Source organism: Oxyura jamaicensis, chromosome Z, assembly GCF_011077185.1.
Source record: "Oxyura jamaicensis isolate SHBP4307 breed ruddy duck chromosome Z, BPBGC_Ojam_1.0, whole genome shotgun sequence".
In the NCBI taxonomy this organism is placed as follows: domain Eukaryota; kingdom Metazoa; phylum Chordata; class Aves; order Anseriformes; family Anatidae; genus Oxyura; species Oxyura jamaicensis.
In genome coordinates, this window is record NC_048926.1 from 59,359,947 (window position 1) to 59,379,676 (window position 19,730).

General features: G+C 35.5%; 1 protein-coding gene across 1 annotated transcript in view; it reads right to left on the reverse strand.

Annotated features, from left to right (window-relative positions):
• The window catches only part of FBXL17 (F-box and leucine rich repeat protein 17), a gene marked incomplete at its 5' end in the record, with an annotated part of 312,639 nt that overhangs the window by 17,406 nt on the left and 275,503 nt on the right, over nucleotides 1-19,730 (reverse strand). The gene's annotated exons all lie outside the window — the stretch shown is intronic.

The window sequence follows — 19,730 nt, forward strand, 5'->3', positions numbered from 1 at the left end:
TGAGTGGCAGCTTTCAGCAGCTAAAAAATCAGCTTATGAAAAAGTCCAAGGCTTCTAGTGTGAAAGTCAGCCTACCCAAGTCCTAACCCTTAATCTGCATATCATCAAGGAGTAAGATGTTTACTCTTTTTACTCTAGGTATAATGCAGTAACTGAAAATGAAGGAGTGAGTTACTCCAAATAGTGGAAATACCTTTAAAGGGAAGAGTTTTCAGCAACTCTGGGCCAATTCTGCTCATACTACAGAGCCTACTGGTAATTTAAAAAAAAAAAAAAAAAAAAAAAAAGTTATAAAGAGCTGATAGCTTTTGATATGCCAGATGTTAATCTTCACTAATCAGCGTATAACTGAGAGCTAGAAGCAGAGAGAAAGAACCCACCTGGCCTTGCAGTAGTTCTGCAGAGACCTAAACTAATGGCAGACAGCAGTGAGGATAATTTGTTAATTTATAAATATTCAGGTGGACTTGATTTTCAATTGAAATCAGCCAAAAGAGGCCAAGTACATTTTCAGAAGCTATGGAAGATGGAGTGGAACATCAATTTTTTCTTCCAGCCGTTCACCAAAAAGGGCAGTAATAATAGAATTTTGTAGCTGACATAATGAACTTATAATACAATCATCTATTTAGTTTCATTATGATTTCATTGATTTCTGTGGGACAATACCAACTACCTCTTCTCAGTACATCCCTAAAACAAATCCTAATTCTGCTGATAGGTAAATATATATATATATATAAACACGAACTTTATCCTTTTTTCCACAGAGCCCTTCAAAAATGTTACTTTAATAAAAATCATGGGAAAAGAGTCAGAAACTTTATGTATATATTTTGCAATAACAAAAGCTATAGCAATTACAGATTACCTAACTCCATGGAAAATGTTTTAGTTTAGAAACTACTTGTTTGTGGTTCGGGAACATAGAAAACCTACCATAACACGAGAATGTTGTCAGTTAAACGTAATTTCAAAAACTGTTTTTTGTCTCTGAACGTTTTTGCTAGTTCTTTTAAAGTTAAAATCATATTTTCTTGTAAAGTTACAATCATATTTTATCATTAAGAAACCAAAAAGCACCCCTTTTCAATGCTTCATGAAAAAGTGATAAATGGGAGAAAATCAGCAGAGACTACTTTTATGGGTGTAACATAAAAAATCATCAGATCTCACTGGTAAAGAATTCTCTTAGTAAATCTATTACAGGAAATCAGACATATAACTTCTGAGAGCTCCTCCACAACACATAGATTAGAAAGAAAGTAGGGAATGATGCTGTTGAAAGATCAAAAATGTTACACTGTGTGCAGAATGCCCAAGACTAAAATATAGCCTGAGAATCGTTAGTCCGTGAAGCTACCTTGAATGTGGCAGAAAGATGGCTTAAATCTCAGGCAGGTATTTCCAGTTGCACATACTACACAATCTGGAAGAATAAAATATTCTATTTCTTATTTATACATGCCATATACCATTTTATAACAAAATACTAATATAAAAACATTTTATAACAAAATATAACTTAAAATGTGCTGATTTATTGTTTGATATGTTAGCCCTTTTATTTTGGCATTTTGGGGGGTAAAGCGTTTAATTTCTAGAGCAGACCTTTAATTAAACCAGTTAAGTTTTACCTTTTTAAAATGCAAATATAAATTTTTGCTTTTATTTTAACATAATGGAAAAGGGACTTAATAATTATTGAAACAAGAACAAAGTAATTATCAAATAACAGATCGTGAGGCCACTGTGCAAAAGTGGCCTTCGGTGCTTGCCTTCTGAAAATCAATACTTTAACCTGCTAACTATTATTTCCCATAAGTATTAAAAGAATGAATAAGAATAAGATCGCACCTGGAATTTGGAAAGTGCACGTAAGTTTCCATAATTGAAAACGTATATGTATGATTTTGGGACTACATTGTCATTGCTATATTCTGTCAACTATCAGATAAGCCAGAATACAGAACTTTAACAATAGTATGAGACAAGCACCACGTTTTTTGTATAAGCAGCAATATTTACAGGAACAATATAAACTGGAATAGAAAAGCCTAAGGCAAGGTACGAATATGATATATGGAAAATTGAATGAAAAAAAAAATCTAACTATGAGATCTTCGGTGGGAGAGGTTAAGCTAGTTTGGTTTACATGGTTTACAGTTCAGAAGCTTCAGATTGATTTTCAGAAAATTACTAATCTGATGTCTTCACTTGTTTTTCACATCAGTGTATATGAAAATAATTGGATGAAATTTCATGCTGTAATTGATCTGTGTGTCTGATCTGTGAGTCAGGTACATTTTAGGCTTATAATGCCTGGGGTACATTTTAGGTTAGAGACCACTGAGAGGGCAGTACTTTTTGTCTGGCTGGCCTTTTCCCTGCAGCATCATTCACTGTCTACTTTTACTTACTACAGAGCTCCCAGGTATCATATTGCATATATCTGGTTTTCTGTTCAACAGTTTCGAATATACATGTGCTCTTTAATAAATAAGAACAATTGACAACATTTTTCTAATTTAATTACAAGTGATGCTAGAAATCAATTACAGTATTACAGATGGCCTGCCTGGCTGTTATAATATTATCTCACATGGCAGTAGAAAATGACATATTTATGTTCTACTTTGCAACTCTTTGTCCCCAGACTAGCAGATGTCTTTCTAGAAAACCAAACATTTTGACAAGAGTGTATTCAAAACATTTCAATGTTGTGCTGTAGTCATATATCACAACAGTTCATCTGTGAAATACATAAAGAATACGCCATTTTAAAACACTAACTACATTCTCAGAAAATTTTGAATGTGTATCATTGCACCCTCATGAGAACAATGCTACTTGGTCAAAGACATCCAATATTCACTCTCTAGCAGCACCCAACAGTGGGGGCCAAAGACCAAAAGAACAAGTGAAAAGGATACTTTCCCTAAACACTTTCCTCACATGACAGAAATTACAGACAGGAACTTTCTGAAGCTGCATTGATGCCCCTGTAGCTCAATAAATCTGTCTAACTCACCAGCCTTTTGACCTACCAAATTACTTAGGCTTCAAAACAGCCTGTTAGCAAGCAGTCCCTCCATTCACATACCATCTGTTTTAAAAACTACTTGTTAGTTTTGAATCAGCTCTAATAGTTGATCCTGCTTGTGACTGCTCAGTTCCTTTACAAGTGCTTCCTGGAAATCCCAACAGACTGTATCAACCACATCTTCCCTATTCCTTGCTGACTTCTTCAAAATACTCTGATATGACTGTGAAGCACAATCTATCTTAACGAAAGCTGTGTCAGCTCTTCCCTGATATATTTATTCATGTGTTCACTAACTGTATTCCTAATTATTAATAATTTCCCTTACACAGATGTCAGGTTTGTCAATTTATATTTTTCTGACCTTCCCTGAAACCTTTTTTGAATACCTCTGCCAAGCAGTCCTGTGGTAGTAAAGCAGGTTTAAGTGAAAGATTAAGACTGCTGTTAGCTGCTCAACTATTTCATCTTCGAGTTCTTTTAGAAGTCTTGGGTATACACAGTTCTTCTGCTTGCATGAGCAAAATACTTTAAGCCATAGGTTTCAGCTAGGGAAATGTTTGCATTGCTCAACAGCTATTTTTTTTTTTTTTTTTCCTCTGACTGCATTTGTCCACAATAAACAGAATACATTGCTGTTCTCAGAAAGCCTGGCGGTAATTTAACAAGGACACACACAGTAAAAGCCTTACGAAGTAAGTTTGGATTCTTTGTCTTAGGAACTTGTAGCACAATCAGCAATAAAGAAGAGCCGAAGGAGTGTTTCAATCTAATGACAACCAAGCTCTAAACACAGTGAATGACAAAACAAAATCTCCACACACTGAAAGTAAGTAGAAGTGGGCACACAAAAATCTACCATGTAGTTTACAGATGCTGGCTTTGACATATGAACCTCTCTGTATGTGAATATTTAACAGTGCATCCAATTCTTTTCTCTCCTTTTTTACACTCCCATTTATTTTGGCAAAAGCAAGTTTTCATATTTCTTTTTCCAGAGCTAGGTTGGAGGAATGGAAATCAACTGATGTACAGCTCCTACAAGGCAGAAGATGAAGTGTAATGTCTCTAACTGGAATTGGAAAATCACCTCCACAGCCTTGAGCTGTATTAAGCAAAAATGTTTTCCAGTTGTAGTGGTAGTGGTGCTTTATTGTAGCTCTGAAGGTGAAGGGACATATGCAGGACCAGGGCTGCAGGCAGAGGTGGCATCATTTAGATGGCCAGCTGAAATAGTGGGAAAAAAACCAACAGATTCTGTTCTTACTGCACCGTAAATAGTAATATAACCTTATTTAACTTAAAACAGATTTCATTAAACTGACATAGCTAAATGCACCTACTACTATGGGCAGAAATGACTGTTTTAGAGGAGAATGGTCTCTTTTTAACTACATGTAACCTGTGAAACCAATGGTTGTAATACAAATGTCATCATGGTTAACTGCTTCCAGACCTGATCTAGGCAGGCATTGACCTGTTAAGCTGACAAAAACAGGGGCACGACTGCTGTAGTTATTTTACAGGATAGTTTTGGAAAACTATACTTGGCATATACCTTGAGGCTTTCCTCTTTGATTTTGCATACACAACCCCCCCAAATTAGAAACAGGTATTATGCTAATAATTTACAAAAGTTTCACTAATTAGCTTTCATAATTTACTAAGTTCTGACTATCAAAGCACCTCTTCTATGAAGAAAGTCTGAGAGAGCTGGGGCTGTTCAGTCTAAAGAAGAGAAGACTCTGGGGTGATCTCACTGCAGCTTTTCAGTACTTAAAAGGGGACTTATAAAAAAGATGGAGAGTAAGTTTGTGCTCAGTCAGATAATGACAGAACAAGGGGGAATGGTTTTAAAATAAAAGAGGGTCGATTTAGATTGGAAATAAGGAAGAAATTCTCCACTCAGAGGGTGGTGAGGCACAGGCACAGGCTCCCCAGAGAAGCTGTGGATGCTCCATCCCTGGAGGTGTTCAAGGCCAGGTTGGATGAGGTCCTGGGCAACCTGATTGAGTGGGTGGCATCCTTGTCCATGGCAGGGGGGTTGGAACTGTATGGGCTTTAAGGTCCCTTCCAACCCGAGCCATTCTTTGATTCTATGATTCCTAAATATGAGGTCACTATAACGTAAAAAGTAACTTACATATCTTTGGTATGAACAGCCACTATTTGGCCCAATCTTAAATTAATTTATTGTATTTTTAAGTCTGGAAATGAATACTTCATGCTTTGCATAATTTTAACCAACTAAAATTGTTTGGAAATTTAGTGTATTAAGCATGATCACAGAATCACAGAATAGTCTAGGTTGGAAGAGACCTCCAAGATCACCGAGTCCAACCTCTGACCTAATGCTAACAAATCTTCCACTAAACCATATCCCTAAGCTCTACATCTAAACGTCTTTTAAAGACCTCCAGGGATGGTGACTCAACCACTTCCCTGGGCAGCCTATTCCAGTGACTAACAACCCGCTCAGTAAAGAAGTTCTTCCTAATACCCAAACTAAACCTCCCCTGGTGCAACTTTAGCCCATTCCCCCTCGTCCTGTCACCAGGCACGTGGGAGAACAGGCCAACCCCCACCTCGCTACAGCCTCCTTTCAGGTACCTGTAGAGTGCAATAAGGTCACCCCTGAGCCTCCTCTCCTCCAGGCTAAACAGTCCCAGCTCCCTCAGCCGCTCCTTGTAAGACTTGTTCTCCAGGCCCCTCACCAGCTTCGTTGCCCTTCTCTGGACTCGCTCAAGCACCTCCATGTCCTTCTTGTAGCGAGGGGCCCAAAACTGAACACAGTACTCGAGGTGCGGCCTCACCAGAACCGAGTACAGGGGGACAATCACTTCCCTGGACCTGCTGGCCACGCTGTTTCTTATGCAAGCCAGGATGCTGCTGGCCTTCTTGGCCGCCTGAGCACACTGCTGGCTCATATTCAGCTGACTGTCAACCAATACTCCCAGGTCCCTCTCTGCCAGGCAGCTTTCTAACCACACATCTCCCAGCCTGTAGCGCTGCTTGGGGTTGTTGTGCCCCAGGTGCAGGACCCGGCACTTGGCCTTGTTGAACTTCATACCGTTGGCCTCGGCCCATCGGTCCAGCCTATCCAGATCCTCCTGCAGAGCCTTCCTACCCTCGAGCAGATCGACACACGCACCTAACTTGGTGTCGTCTGCAAAATTACTGAGGGTGCACTCGATCCCCTCATCCAGATCATCAATGAAGATGTTAAAGAGGACTGGTCCCAGTACCGAGCCCTGGGGGACTCCACTAGTGACCGGCCTCCAACTGGATTTGACTCCATTCACCACAACTCTCTGGGCCCGGCCATCCAGCCAGCTCTTAACCCAACGAAGTGTACGCCAGTCCAAGCCATGAGCAGCCAGTTTCCTGAGGAGAATGCTGTGGGGAACGGTGTCAAATGCCTTACTGAAGTCAAGGTAGACCACGTCCACAACCTAATTAAACATATTTGTACTGGCATGTACCTACTACACAATAGAGTACTTCCTTAATCATTAAATCTTAGCTCAGTTTAACAGAAAATAAACCTCTGTGAGATTTAACTGTGTTGCTGTTTTTCTCCTATCGTCACCTACCACACAACATATACAAAAAGCACTGCACTTGGTCAGCCTTCAGTGAGAACTGGAAAGAAATATTTTTAAAAATTACAACTGACATCATCCTGACACCATGGTATTATATGCGTATGTATATGCAATCACTCAAAAAACATTCTAGAATTTGTTTATTCAGTTCTTTCATCATTAATGAAAAAAGCATGTAAATGTTCAAGAATTAGCATTTAAAATTTCCAATCTCTCTAATGGTTTCATGCAGAGTAGAAATCAATCAGCCCTCCAAGTATTACTAAGTATATAGTTTTCTTATGGAACTTTCCATTAGGTTTTATTTATTATATAGCTAAAAGCTATTAAGGTGGTTTTGATAGCCATCTACTTGCTAATGAAAGCCTAATACACCAAAAAAGGGGGGGGGGGAGGGGGGAAGGGGGAGAAATTTATGAGATTTAAAACTGCTATGAGCAGATGTAATAAAAAGGAAATTAGCAAAGAAAGCTATACATCTAGGTGTTAAGAAAATGATGTAAGAGTTGAACTTCACAGACTGAGAAATGCTCTTCTGTTCATGGAAGTTCATCTGCCTGAGCTAGTTAAAATACGAGCGGACAAAGCTCTGGAGAGGTTACAAAGAAAATTTATGACACTGAACAAGACAATTTAAGCAGGCCTTTCTATCTGTTGTTTATCTGTCATTTAGCCTATTGAATTAGAAACAAGAGAGAGATGTAAATAATGCAGATAAATTATAAACATTTGAATTCATTGAAGCTTTACCACTCACAAAAATTAGTTTGACATTCCTTTTTCAGTAATTTGTGGAAAAGTGTTTATAAATTAGCCTGCAATTAAACACAAGCACTTGTAAATTGTAAAATACGCAGTTGAGTATATAGACAATTTAATGTAATGCAATATTTAAGAACTGAAATTAAAACATTGACTAATACATGTTACTAATATCCTCTACAGTATACGATAGAATAACTATTGAATATTTAGTTAACATAAATTTTCCTTCTACACAGAAAATGCTTCCCTTTTTGAGTGCATACCTATAAAAACTTATTTTCAAAGTATCTGCAGTTATTCAGGTTCTTTTCCTGAATGAGGACAACAGAATTCAGTTCTTTAGAGCAAAGCTTGATGCCATAAGCAAAAGTGTGATGAATTTTCATACAATGCTAACAGATAGGATTTGTGGTTTCCCCTTGCATTAATGAGGTTGATGGTTATCTGCCATGCAAATTATGTGAGGTCTTGCAATTTAGATAATCTGTTATGTGCTGAGACACATAGAATATATGCTCAGTCTTCTTTCTATGTGTCAGAAATATTTGTTGCAGTAACTGCAGTGGCTGAAGAAATCACTGCTCAAGTTGTCCGCTGCTTCGTTCATCCAGTAAAGGAATCAGAGCTTACAATTCACATTGTTTCCTTAAATGAAAAGCATTTGGATAAAAATCACCGCACAATAGAACTTCTTAAAATAAACAATTCATCTGTTTCACATTTGTAAGGGTATTTTCATAACTAAATAAAATATTTGTTTGTCATATACTGATATAAATCATGCATCAAACACTGTAGTCCATCTGCTATGAAATCAAGACTCCTATGAGTATATCACTCCAAAACTTTGTGATGGCGTCCCAGTCAAAAGTCTAATTATTCTCAGACCTCCGTGTGTCCATCTGACAGTTAACATCCTATGTATAATGTTTTTTTTTTTTTTTTTTTAATAATCATGACCTCATGTAACAGCTACATTTCAGTGACACCATTAAATAGTAAAGTGAGACAGAACTTGCACAGGAACTGGCTCTCTACCAGGGAATTCACCCAATCCCATTTATAATCAAGCACTTGATTCTTGATATAATCAAGAATGCATTCTTGGTTATAACTGTATGAGACGATTCCTTGAAATAATAGGAAATACATAAATAAAACCATGTAATAATAACTAACACGAACATACAGGGAACCATTTAAGTCCTTTTTCCCATGGTATGGGGTGCAAATGTGAGAGATGGCCAGGTTACTTTCTTTATATTTTACAGGAGGTGTATTTTACCATGTACAACAAATGCTAACAGAACACAGTAACCAGATAGGTATTCAAATAGGTGAATACTCTTGTACATCCTAAAGAAGGTTAGAAAAAAGTTGCCCAGCCTGAAATATTTTCGCAATGGAATGCTGTGTTATCTCTCTGGATAGCAAGCCTACATTTTAACGTACTTTGTGTTCTTTGTGTTTTTATTATTATTATTATTTTTTGCTATTGTCTTCACCTGCCTCAGGCTGCTTGAGGTCTCTCGTGATAATTTTATTGTTTCACCTTTGTGCTTATGTGGCTAAAGGCAACATTTGAGAATGAAGTATGGGACTGAGCTAAAATGTAGAAACATATAGGGGCATTGGGAAACCTATCTAACAAGATGCCTCAAAGAAATGAGAAGTCAGACTGTTTCCCTAAAGCAAACCTGTTTTCTTCAAGAGTTTAGGAAATCTGGGTAAATCCCTTAATCTGGAAGCATATTTTGACCTTTTCTTGGAAATTTGGTGGCAAACCACTCAACCACAGTAATTTTGACTGAAAACCTGTTTGAAAAAGATAACAAGTAAAAAACATGTTTCTGGTTTCCCATTATTTAAAGTATTGGTTACCTAAGGAAGCCTTCAGAAAATAATTGGAGGAAAGAATAGTCCCAAGGAATTGAAAAGACCTAATGTCTCCAAGAGGAAAGAAGTGACAGGGATTATCTATCAATTGCTCTTATGCAATTACAGAAAAAGTATTTAATTGAATATTTTTGTATGGAAAACATATTTAATACACACACACATATATTTTCTGTACTGGTTCATACTGGTTATATTATAGTTATTGTTATATGGTTACCATTAAGTTGGTACAGTATACACTGCTGTATTTGATGACAACTTTAGTAGCTAGTACATAGAAATATGACAACTGCTTAGTCATCTTTTATCTTATCCTATCCTTTCATTTTTTCAACCCCCTATGAACATGTGGCAACTACAGGGCTATGATTTCCCAGGTAGAATTAATCTTGGTGCTCTCTTTGCTTTTTATCTTGAACATTTGTCAGTTCTGCCCTGATTACAAATATACACAAAATAGTACATTTGTACAAACGTTATTCTGTTGTCCTACAATGTTAGCAAAACTTTGCCATAAAATAGAAATTAAATAAAAACAAACAAAACAAAAACAACAAACAGAAAAAGAATGATCTTTCAGAATCATCTTTAACATAAGTATTAAACAGCTGTTTGCCCAGAAGAAGGCTAAGCTATGAACAAAATCATACAAGATGGTTAGTTGTATTTTACAGAATATATTTCAGCATCAACAACAATGAATTAATATTAATTAATCTGTATTCTATATAAACTCTATCCATGCAGAAGAAAGGCTTCACGATATTTTAGCCATTTCAATAATAGATTTAACTCAATGCATCCCAACAGCAAGAATCAAACCAAAACAAAGAGAAACACCAAACCTTCAATATAAGGATGCAAAAAGACACTAATGCTTTAAAATGAAAGATATGCAGCATACTTGGTTCTGCCCTGCTTGAGATCTCTCTCAAAAATATTACCAAATACCCATTTCAGAGATGGATTCTGGAAGTGGTAAAAGCCACTGCTTTCAGCCCTGTGGCCTTAAGACAAAATAGCCCCCATAGGCCAAGCTGGTCAAAACAAACTCTTGTTATTCTTTCTTTCTTGATGATACTGCAAAATAATTTGTTTTCTTTGCACTCCTTTGAATAAGAGTAATTTTTATCATCATCACAGCCCTGTTCTGATTGCAAGCAGAAGACGGTAAGCATGAACTCAGCCCACTGCAAAATTATGGAGTTAATTCAACCAGATGTGAAGAACACAAAGATGACTAGGAACAGCTAGCAGAGATCTGCTTGGAAACCATGCCTGGCCAACCTGGTTGCCTTTCTATGACAAAATGGCTCATCACAGAGCCTACAGACAAGGAATATGTAAACAATTTTGTATCAAGAGAGGTATTTGAATGTCTATAGTGCTTCTTTGAGAAGAAGTATTAGAGACCCTTAAAAATAGCTGTTTTCTTTCCCAGTTCAAAGGTGGAAACATATTTGATTCAGGGTAACAAAACCACTGAAAAATACATTAACTGCATAAATAAAGAACAAGAGATATACAAGGAAAGTGAAACACAATCTTTTCAAAACAGAATATGTTTGACTTTATTTAAATAACAGTTATCTGTGAAAGCTGTTATTCCTAGTTGCTGCTGCAACTAAGAGCTCAGTGGCATTCAGAAATGAGTCACTAATAATAACAGTGAAAATCCAGATCTAGATATTCTGAAAATGAGGTACATGCAACACATTAACCAACAGAGGTATGAAAGAAAGTATCTTTTTTTTTTTTTTTTTTTTTTTTAATCTGGCATAATTTGGAGAACTGGTGTTTGTCCTTCCTGCTTATGAATTTCTCAAAGTGCTTTGAAAAAGCTGTTATCATGGACCACTTCAGGGATTATGGTGACAGCAACAGAATACAGAATATCACACACAGACCAGAAGCAAAGCTTACAGTGTTTTGCTGCTACAGTTTGAGATGATAACTGACAGAAACTAGAAAAATCACTTATATATACACAGAATATATGTAGTATATAGTTTTATAGTATTACATAACAATACCTACAATAATAGCATTATTAAAATTATTTATTAACTATCAGTTATTATTCCAAACTTCTGAAAATTAGCTGGGTTTGGAAAGTCTAAATCTCAGAGAAGAAATAAAAATGAAATGCTGATTATCAAAAAAGCAAAATTTTTTTAGTTCTTAGCCACATGGCATTGTAGGAGAGGGGGCAGAGAGAGACAGATGTTTTCCTAGTAAGGGAATTTAACTGCTTAGCCTGGTAAATTGTGAGATCTGCTAAGATACAAGAGTGCCTCTTTGGAGAATGACAGAAGGTAATCCTAAATGATGTGGGAACATACCCTTTTGCAAATCTGGCTTTGTCCTTCTTGCCTCCGGACTCTAGCTACTGTATTCTTCTGATTAATAAATACTGACTTACTTTGAAAAGGCTGCTCGGTGGTCTGCAAGTACTTGCTGAGACAAAGGATGACATCTCTGACAGAGGTCTATACTCATTCTGCCATGGAGGGAAAATATTGAAAACAGAGGTCCTAAACTAAAGAACAATAGAATTGTGCATTTTACCCTTTCAAAAAGGAAGACTCACAGATTTATCAATTTGAAGGACTACACATCAAAAACACCAAAACACTGGAGGAAGGCAAGCATCTAACAAATGCATGATAGCATGTTACTTTTGAATAATGTACTAAAGGAACTTTTACTCCCATGAAGAATTTCACATCGTTTGAAGGTGAGAAGAGAACAATGACTACTTAAGCCATGTTTCAGTATAATAACTCTTACGTTTTCATGAACTTAGCAGCAAAAAAAAAATACAATAGATGCTTTTTTAGCATATAAAATTGAATTCAATGGAGATAAAGGAACAAAATAAATGCTAACTAGAAGACAAATACTGCTTACAAAAAATAAAATTTTATATGCGCAATCTAAAAAGGGAAGCAAATGGCCTTTGAAAGTTGTGGATATTGTTGTAAAACTGTTATATAACTGTTCGGTACTCAGCAAGAAGTAGATATCTGACTGCTCACCAAAATACACACACACAAAATAATGGGCAATAAAAGCACATATATCACTGCAGCACAGAGAGTGAGGTGTTGCACCAGACAGACTATTTGTGCATTTCAGCAAGCATCTGTGGGCTGTGTTTTTTAATTCCCAAAAACACATCCAATGCATTTTTAAGATAATGATACAATATTTACCGTTCATGAAAAATTGCGTATCTGTTTTTCTAACTATTTCTTAGCCAGGTTATATTCACTCTCCTTACTTAGCCTTCTTCTAAAATATTAAGCGAAGACTGGAAAAATGAGATTAATGCAATAAATCAGTTGCTTAATCTTGTAAAGTTATATGTCTAGCAACTAGGAATATCAGTCTGACAGAATTGCACTGAACAGCATGAAAAAAATTGCTTGAGTTCAAGACACTCTGGATTATGTTATAAAATGGCAACTAGCTGCATGAAAGGGCTAGGCAGGATACAAGGTGAGTGATCATGTGAATGAAATATAATGCATTTTTAAAGAAGAGTGGAACAGAGAAGGACACGAAAAAAGCAAAACAGGTAAAAATTCCTATGTGTATGCACATAGTCATATCTATGGAGCCCACATAAGTCCATGACTATATAACAGCTGAGTGCATCAATATCTCTACTAAAACTCCTCCTAGTCCTGGAGTATCATTCCCTAACACATTGCGTTTTCTCCTCTAACTACTTTTGGGCTTATTTTTATTTATTTATTTATTTATATGCTTTCTTCTTATTACTTTACTTTCAAAAATTTAAAGTAATAAGAAGAAAGCATGAAAATAAATAAGATCACAGTAGTCTGCAGCTGGACTTATGAAAACAAGGTGGCATCAAGAACCACTAACATTTGTGATCATTGGGCTGTATTGTGATCTGCTAAAAAAAATTGATCAAACAAACCACTTCAATGCCAAGCCTCCGTATATCCCGTACACCATCACACTCACTGATTGTCAAATTTGTCTCCAAGAGACCAGTGGCTAACTGCCACAGTCCTGAGGATAACAACATGTTAAAAAAAAAAAAAAAAAAAAAAGTCCATAAGGGCAAAAATTATGTAGTTTCAGATGATAGTACAAAAGCCAGAATTAGTCTAAAACACATTAAGGAAACAAAGAAATGTTTAGGCTAATACTAGAAAATTAATCTGAAATGCAGCAGCAATAACTGACATTAGTGACATGACTGAGATACAACTGTGACATTTCCACAGCATTAAAAAATATCTAAAATGTAGGACTTATTCAAGTGCGCTATCATTGACCTTTCAACTCTTTCATACCTTTTAATTTTATTTTGGATTTCTACCAAAAGCTTTTCCTTGTGGATTATTTATTTATTTATTTAATCTGAATAACAGCAACTTGTACACTGGTTTTGTCTTCTTTCATCCACAATGATTTTTTATCTATGGAATTAACACTTATATGCCTATTTTATTTGAAAGCTTTCTCTAGACTTAAAATAATATTCTGAAGAATAGTTCAAAAGTATTCAGAGAGCTAAAGATATGGCACCACATTGTTCTTCCCAAACTGAAGATGTTTGTCTCCGAAACATTTTTGGAAGACATATAATTTGCTATTGGCACCAGCCAATGTAACCACTATATGTATTCCTTCCACAGAAGGAAGACATATAGTTATAGCAGGTACAACGTTGTTTCTATTTCCACCACTTACAGGGACCAAGTAGGACAGGATGGGTATGAAGCTAGGACATGCAGGATGATACAAGTCTAGGCAGCAATAATACCAATTTTACAACCTTAAGCTTGTGCAGACTTTTTATCTAATTATGCCTGAGTGCATTTGTACATGAATGTTGAAGACAGCTCTGGGAATACCATTCACTGTTAAAGGCTTTGCAGTGATCAGCAGAAGTCTAAGCACAGCATTTTCTCAAGGAGAGCTGAATCTTCACAGAGACCGGGCACCCATGGAAGAGGGCATGAAGAGGCTTCATGCAGTTAATTCAAGGTCTAGATTAACTTTCCAGAAGTAGAATACACAGTAATACATAACAGAATCACATGAACATTTGACAAAATAGATTCTATGATGTTGTCTAAATGTAACTCTATGGCACATTTTAATTAAAAATAATACTGAAAACAATGTATACTTTTATACGTAATATATATGTATTTATTTTTCTTCAATAAATTCCGGAATCAATATAATTTTCTTAAATTGTTTTGAGTAACAATCTATTACTGAAAGTATCTCCTGCATCCCTAAAGATTTCCAAAAAAAGAAAATAAAATTTGATGTGGAGGCTGACAGACTGTTCTGAATGTCTGCTATTGTGCTGATTGTTGCTTAGGTCTTGAATCACAGCATGAAGTTACATACTGCATGTGCTGCTACAAATCTATACAATCAGGGAAAGACAGACTGTCAGCATCAATTTTGCATTTTTCTGTTTTTGTCAGCATGTATCACTCTACATCTCAACATGAATTAACTTTAACACAGGATTTTGTGTCTGTTAACATAACATTTAATATGTTCCAATGCAGATATATTGTTCTGCTTTTGGAAACACAGTCAGAGAAAAATGATGCAACTTGCCATTAATTTCATCATGACTAATGAAACTGAGGTTGTTCATATAAATCAATACAACTGGATGCTGAGAGTGAGTACAACTGACAAGGGGAATTGAATAAAATTTATAAAGGTTTCATACTGTGAATCATCACAAGCAAGCTTGAAAAATAATGAAGGAACTACTTTCAGGGAACTCATTTTGAAGACCTTTCCTGTTAAATATCTGAAAGGTGCTGTGAATATTCTAGCAAGACAGCTAGAGCCATGTTTCCATGAAAAAGGTATTTATCCCTAATTTCTTGCAGAATAGTTCAGTGTAGTCATCAAACTGTCTTCAAATAATGACAACTACAGTACATGAGCAAGGTGTCTATAGCTGAACAGTTACACATTCTTCCTTAGAATAATATTTCCAGCATTAATTAGCTGTCCTGCATAATGAATAGAATGAAACTTCATAAAATTAGCTGAGTGTAATCACCTAAGGAACTCTTTGAACAACAATTAGCAAGATGAAATGCAAACAAAAAATGTCAGTTCCTAGGGGCTTGAAAAATACTTGCTTTCTGAAGTATTTCTCCAGTATAGTTCACATTCAGGCATCTAATCTATCCCCTTAACAATAAAGGCCATTTCCGTCAGAACTATCCAAGAGCACAGTTTAGCACAGGAAAACCTTTTCTCTCTGACAAAACCTGGAAATTTTATTAAACTGGATCAGAAAATATGGAAGAGTTTATGATAATTAGAACATTTATAATTACTAGTAATATGCATTAATAAAATTCCAAATTTCCAATATAAAAATGGTTTCAATAAAATAGAAAAGCACAGACATGCCACTTGCTAAACTGGCTGCTTATCTCAGTTGCTCATTGGGTATTAATTTTCCCTTTGGCTGGTTGATACAAATGTGGAAAAAATTCCCTTTTACAATGTTATGTAAGAATACAATAGTTTACCTAATAATTTTATGTGGCATACCTTTTTCAAAAGAAACTCAAAACTGAAATAAAAGCAGGTTTTAATCAAGTAAGAACCATTTTGTGAAAATTAGCTAGATAAAGAATGGGCATGCACATGGACAGCACTAGATTAGAAGCTCACAGAATCATAGAATGGTTGGGTTTGGAATGGACCTTAAAGATTATCTAATTCCACCCCCTTGCCATGGGAAGAGACACCTCCCACCAAACCAAATTTCCCAAGGCCCCATAAAAAGAAAAATTTCTCTGTGTTTGTACTGTGTATGAGTTTTTTCTTTCTTTTTTTTTTTTTTCTTCAAAAAGTAGGATATTTAAATACCAAAAACTGTACTCAGTTACTGTCGTAACTGAAATTTCTGTATTCATGATCTTAGCAGATAAATTAACTCTTCTCTGACTTGTGCTCTGGCATCTTTTATAGGGACTAAGTTGCTCCATGTTCCATTATGGACTGCTTATTGTATGGGGTATATGGCCCCAGTCTCAGCTAACTATTCTGGTTCAAGAAATTACAAGTGCCATATAATTCCATATAAAGGAAATTTTCCTGTGGGAGAAATACTGGTAAATTATTTCCAAAATTAGGCCTAATCTGCATGCTGTTGAAATTCCAAAACTATTACTATTTACCTGAATTTTATATTCACAGAAACTACTGACCAGGCAGGAAGTAGACTAAACACAAACCTCCGTACAAAAACATTTAAAAGTCAAATCCATAGATCTCATTTTTCTTCAGTAGTAAGAAGAGAAAAAGCAGAACAAACTTTTGTCAAGGAGTTAAAGAAGTATTTTCCTCTCTCTGCTAGCCATTATTTTCTGTGAACATTACTCAGAAATATCAACAGTCCTGCTACAGATAATTTTCAACACCAAACACACCTTTGTGCATTTAGTGAGAAAAAAAAATACAAAATTGATCCTTGCAATAGATCAATATCTCTGTTTTTCTCTGCTGTGAGCATTGCTTTTATGCAGTATGTCTTTTGTTCTACTATATTGCAGACAATAGGTCCCCAAACTTGAAATGGACTTCCACCATATTTTGTTGATATTGCTTTTTGCCATACTATCTCTGTCCTCAATCATATTGACAGTAATTCTTTCAAAAAAAAAAGTTTATATTTCTTTTCATCCAAAACAGTACTTGTGCCAAAACTCTATGTTTACTGCTATACACCTGTATCACTTGTAGTTAAACTTTTTGGTTGTTTGAAAAAAAAAAAAAAAAAGATACTTTACCTGTAAAATCCGTAGAACCTACCTTGTAAAATCCATTATTAGCTAGGATATCAGTCAGGACACTACTAGATAACGGTATCTTACTGATAAGAAGTCTACATTGGAAGGCTGGCTCTTCTTCCCACAGTCCAAAGCCAGCTATTTCAAATATTGTAATATTTTCTGTGAGTTCTGTTTCTTACTCTGCCTTTTTTTTTTTTTTTCTAGATCTTCTATTGTTCAGTGTCCTACTCAAGAAAAGGATAACTCTTACCATATTATGTAATTATGAAAATTAAATGATCAATCTGTAAATTGATCAGTAAAATTCAATACAGAATCAAAACCCAAAGAATACTCAAATGAAAAACAACAATGAACATATAATATTTACTACTGATTAATTTTTATTATTTTCAATTGAAGTGACACTAAAATTAGGATAATTCAAAATTATCCATATACCTAAGCAAGCCTTATCTTGTAAAAATAATACTGTGTTCATTCACATATAGAAAAAGTTTAGTAGATGCACAGCAGCTGTAACTTCCACTAGTGGCAGGAGAAAGGGAGGCCACTATGGTTGATGACCTTCATCTACTAATCCTTTCTGCCACTAAACAGCAAAGGAAAGCAGAGGAAATCTGTGAAAATTTTCATTTCTTGTTACTCTTAAAAGATCTAAGACAGAGAAGGTAAATAAGAGAGAAACGAATGAATCTAGCCAGAAAATATGGAGATGACAAGGTTTCTCTTCTCTTCTCTTCTCCAGATTACAGACACTTTATGCCAAAATCACTCCCAAAGCCTCTAAAAAGAGAAAATTCCAGTAAACAAAATCCTCAAACTGTAAGTTCTTTTATTCAGTCTTCTAAAATATAGTGAAAGCGATGAAGATGGCACTTATCTTTCACATTACAGTTTCGGTGAAAAAAGTCCCAGCTCACTCCTGTTCACAGAATCACAGAATGGCTGAGGTTGGAAGGGACCTCTGGAGATCATCTAGTCCCACCCCCCTGCTGAGCAGCATCACCTAAAGCACATTGCACAGGACGGCATCCAGGTGGGTTTTGAATATCTCCAGACAAGGAGATATTCACGGACTCCACAACCTTGCTGGGCAACCTGTGCCAGTGCTCTGTCACCCTCACAGTACAGAAGTGCCCTCTCACACTCAGCTGGAACCTCCTGTGCTTCAGTTTGTGCCTGTTGTATTCTTGTTTTCTTCAAAATTAATGGAGTTCGTTTCTGACTGATTATATCAGCAAATGGTATTGTCACATACCATTAATATGACTTATTTTTCTTTACTGAAAACCTTCCATTAAGTTGACAAGTTAGGGATTTAGTCTTAGATTGTAATTATAGGTCCATCACTAAGTCGTAGTACATTTTTTTTTTGTCTAAGATTTCATTTAATTTTCCATGCAAACCAGATTGTTTTAAATAAATATCCCCTTTCTGGGATATCTATGTAAATAGAAAGTAAACTATCTTCCTTTCTTGCCCCAGAAAGATAGACTAAGCAAAATAGATCCTGTTTTGCAAGCAAAAATTACAAATAAACTAATGGCAGGTGAATTAAAATGATAAAAGTGATGGCTTTTAAAATGATTAAAATTATAAACAGATGGCTCCTGTAAGGGTTATTAATAAATAGTATGGTAAGCATCAGCTTGTTGCTTTATTAATCCAATCATATCCAGGTATTATGTCCCGGCTGAAGTTTTAAACCCAGTCAGGGCAACATCGGAATTATACCAGCTACAAATTCCCTTTATCTTTCTAACAGCTAAAGGTACAGCCAAAAGAAGTTTAATGGAATTATATTGAAAATGTCACAAAATAAACAAAGAAATAATAAAAAAAATATTTATCAAGTTTTCTTAGTATTTTATAATGCAACAACTAACCACATTTCTGTAACATTCTTTTTCTAAAATACCACTTAATTTATTGGCATGATTTGGTTTAGAGAGAATAACCACAGGCAAATTTTTTGTTCCATAATGCAGTAGTTTTCAAACAGCGCTCTCTGGACTGTAGGAATCTGTGAAATACTTCTGAAGGCTCCATAAAGACTTGAATACCACATGCAGTAATCTGTACAGATTTCTAGAATGACCACATTTCCATTAGAAAATTATTAGAGAATCACAAACTAAAGAAGGCTGAACACCACAAGTACAACTCAATAGGTACACTAACACGGGTATATTAAAAAAAAAAAAAAAAGGAAAAAAAGGAAAAAAAATCCTTTACATTTTGTATAAATGTAGCAGATGCTTGGAAAGGTTTGTTTCTATCATACAGTGCACAAAAAGCAAAATTTCATAGTCACATTTAAAGCAGGAAAAAGACTGTATTATAGATATCAAAGATGATTAATTTTAAACAGAAGCATGCATTTATTAAATGTAAAAGTGCATTTTTACAAGTGTACAATGTACTAAGCAATTCTGCATAGACCTCTTAAAAAAAAGATTAAGAATGCATCAAAAGAATTGATTGCTCAAAGTGATTCTTCATCACTTGTAAGTCTCATAATTTTTAAAACCATGTGAGAAACACTCTCTACCCCCAAGCCTTCCACAGGCATCCACTCCTCCT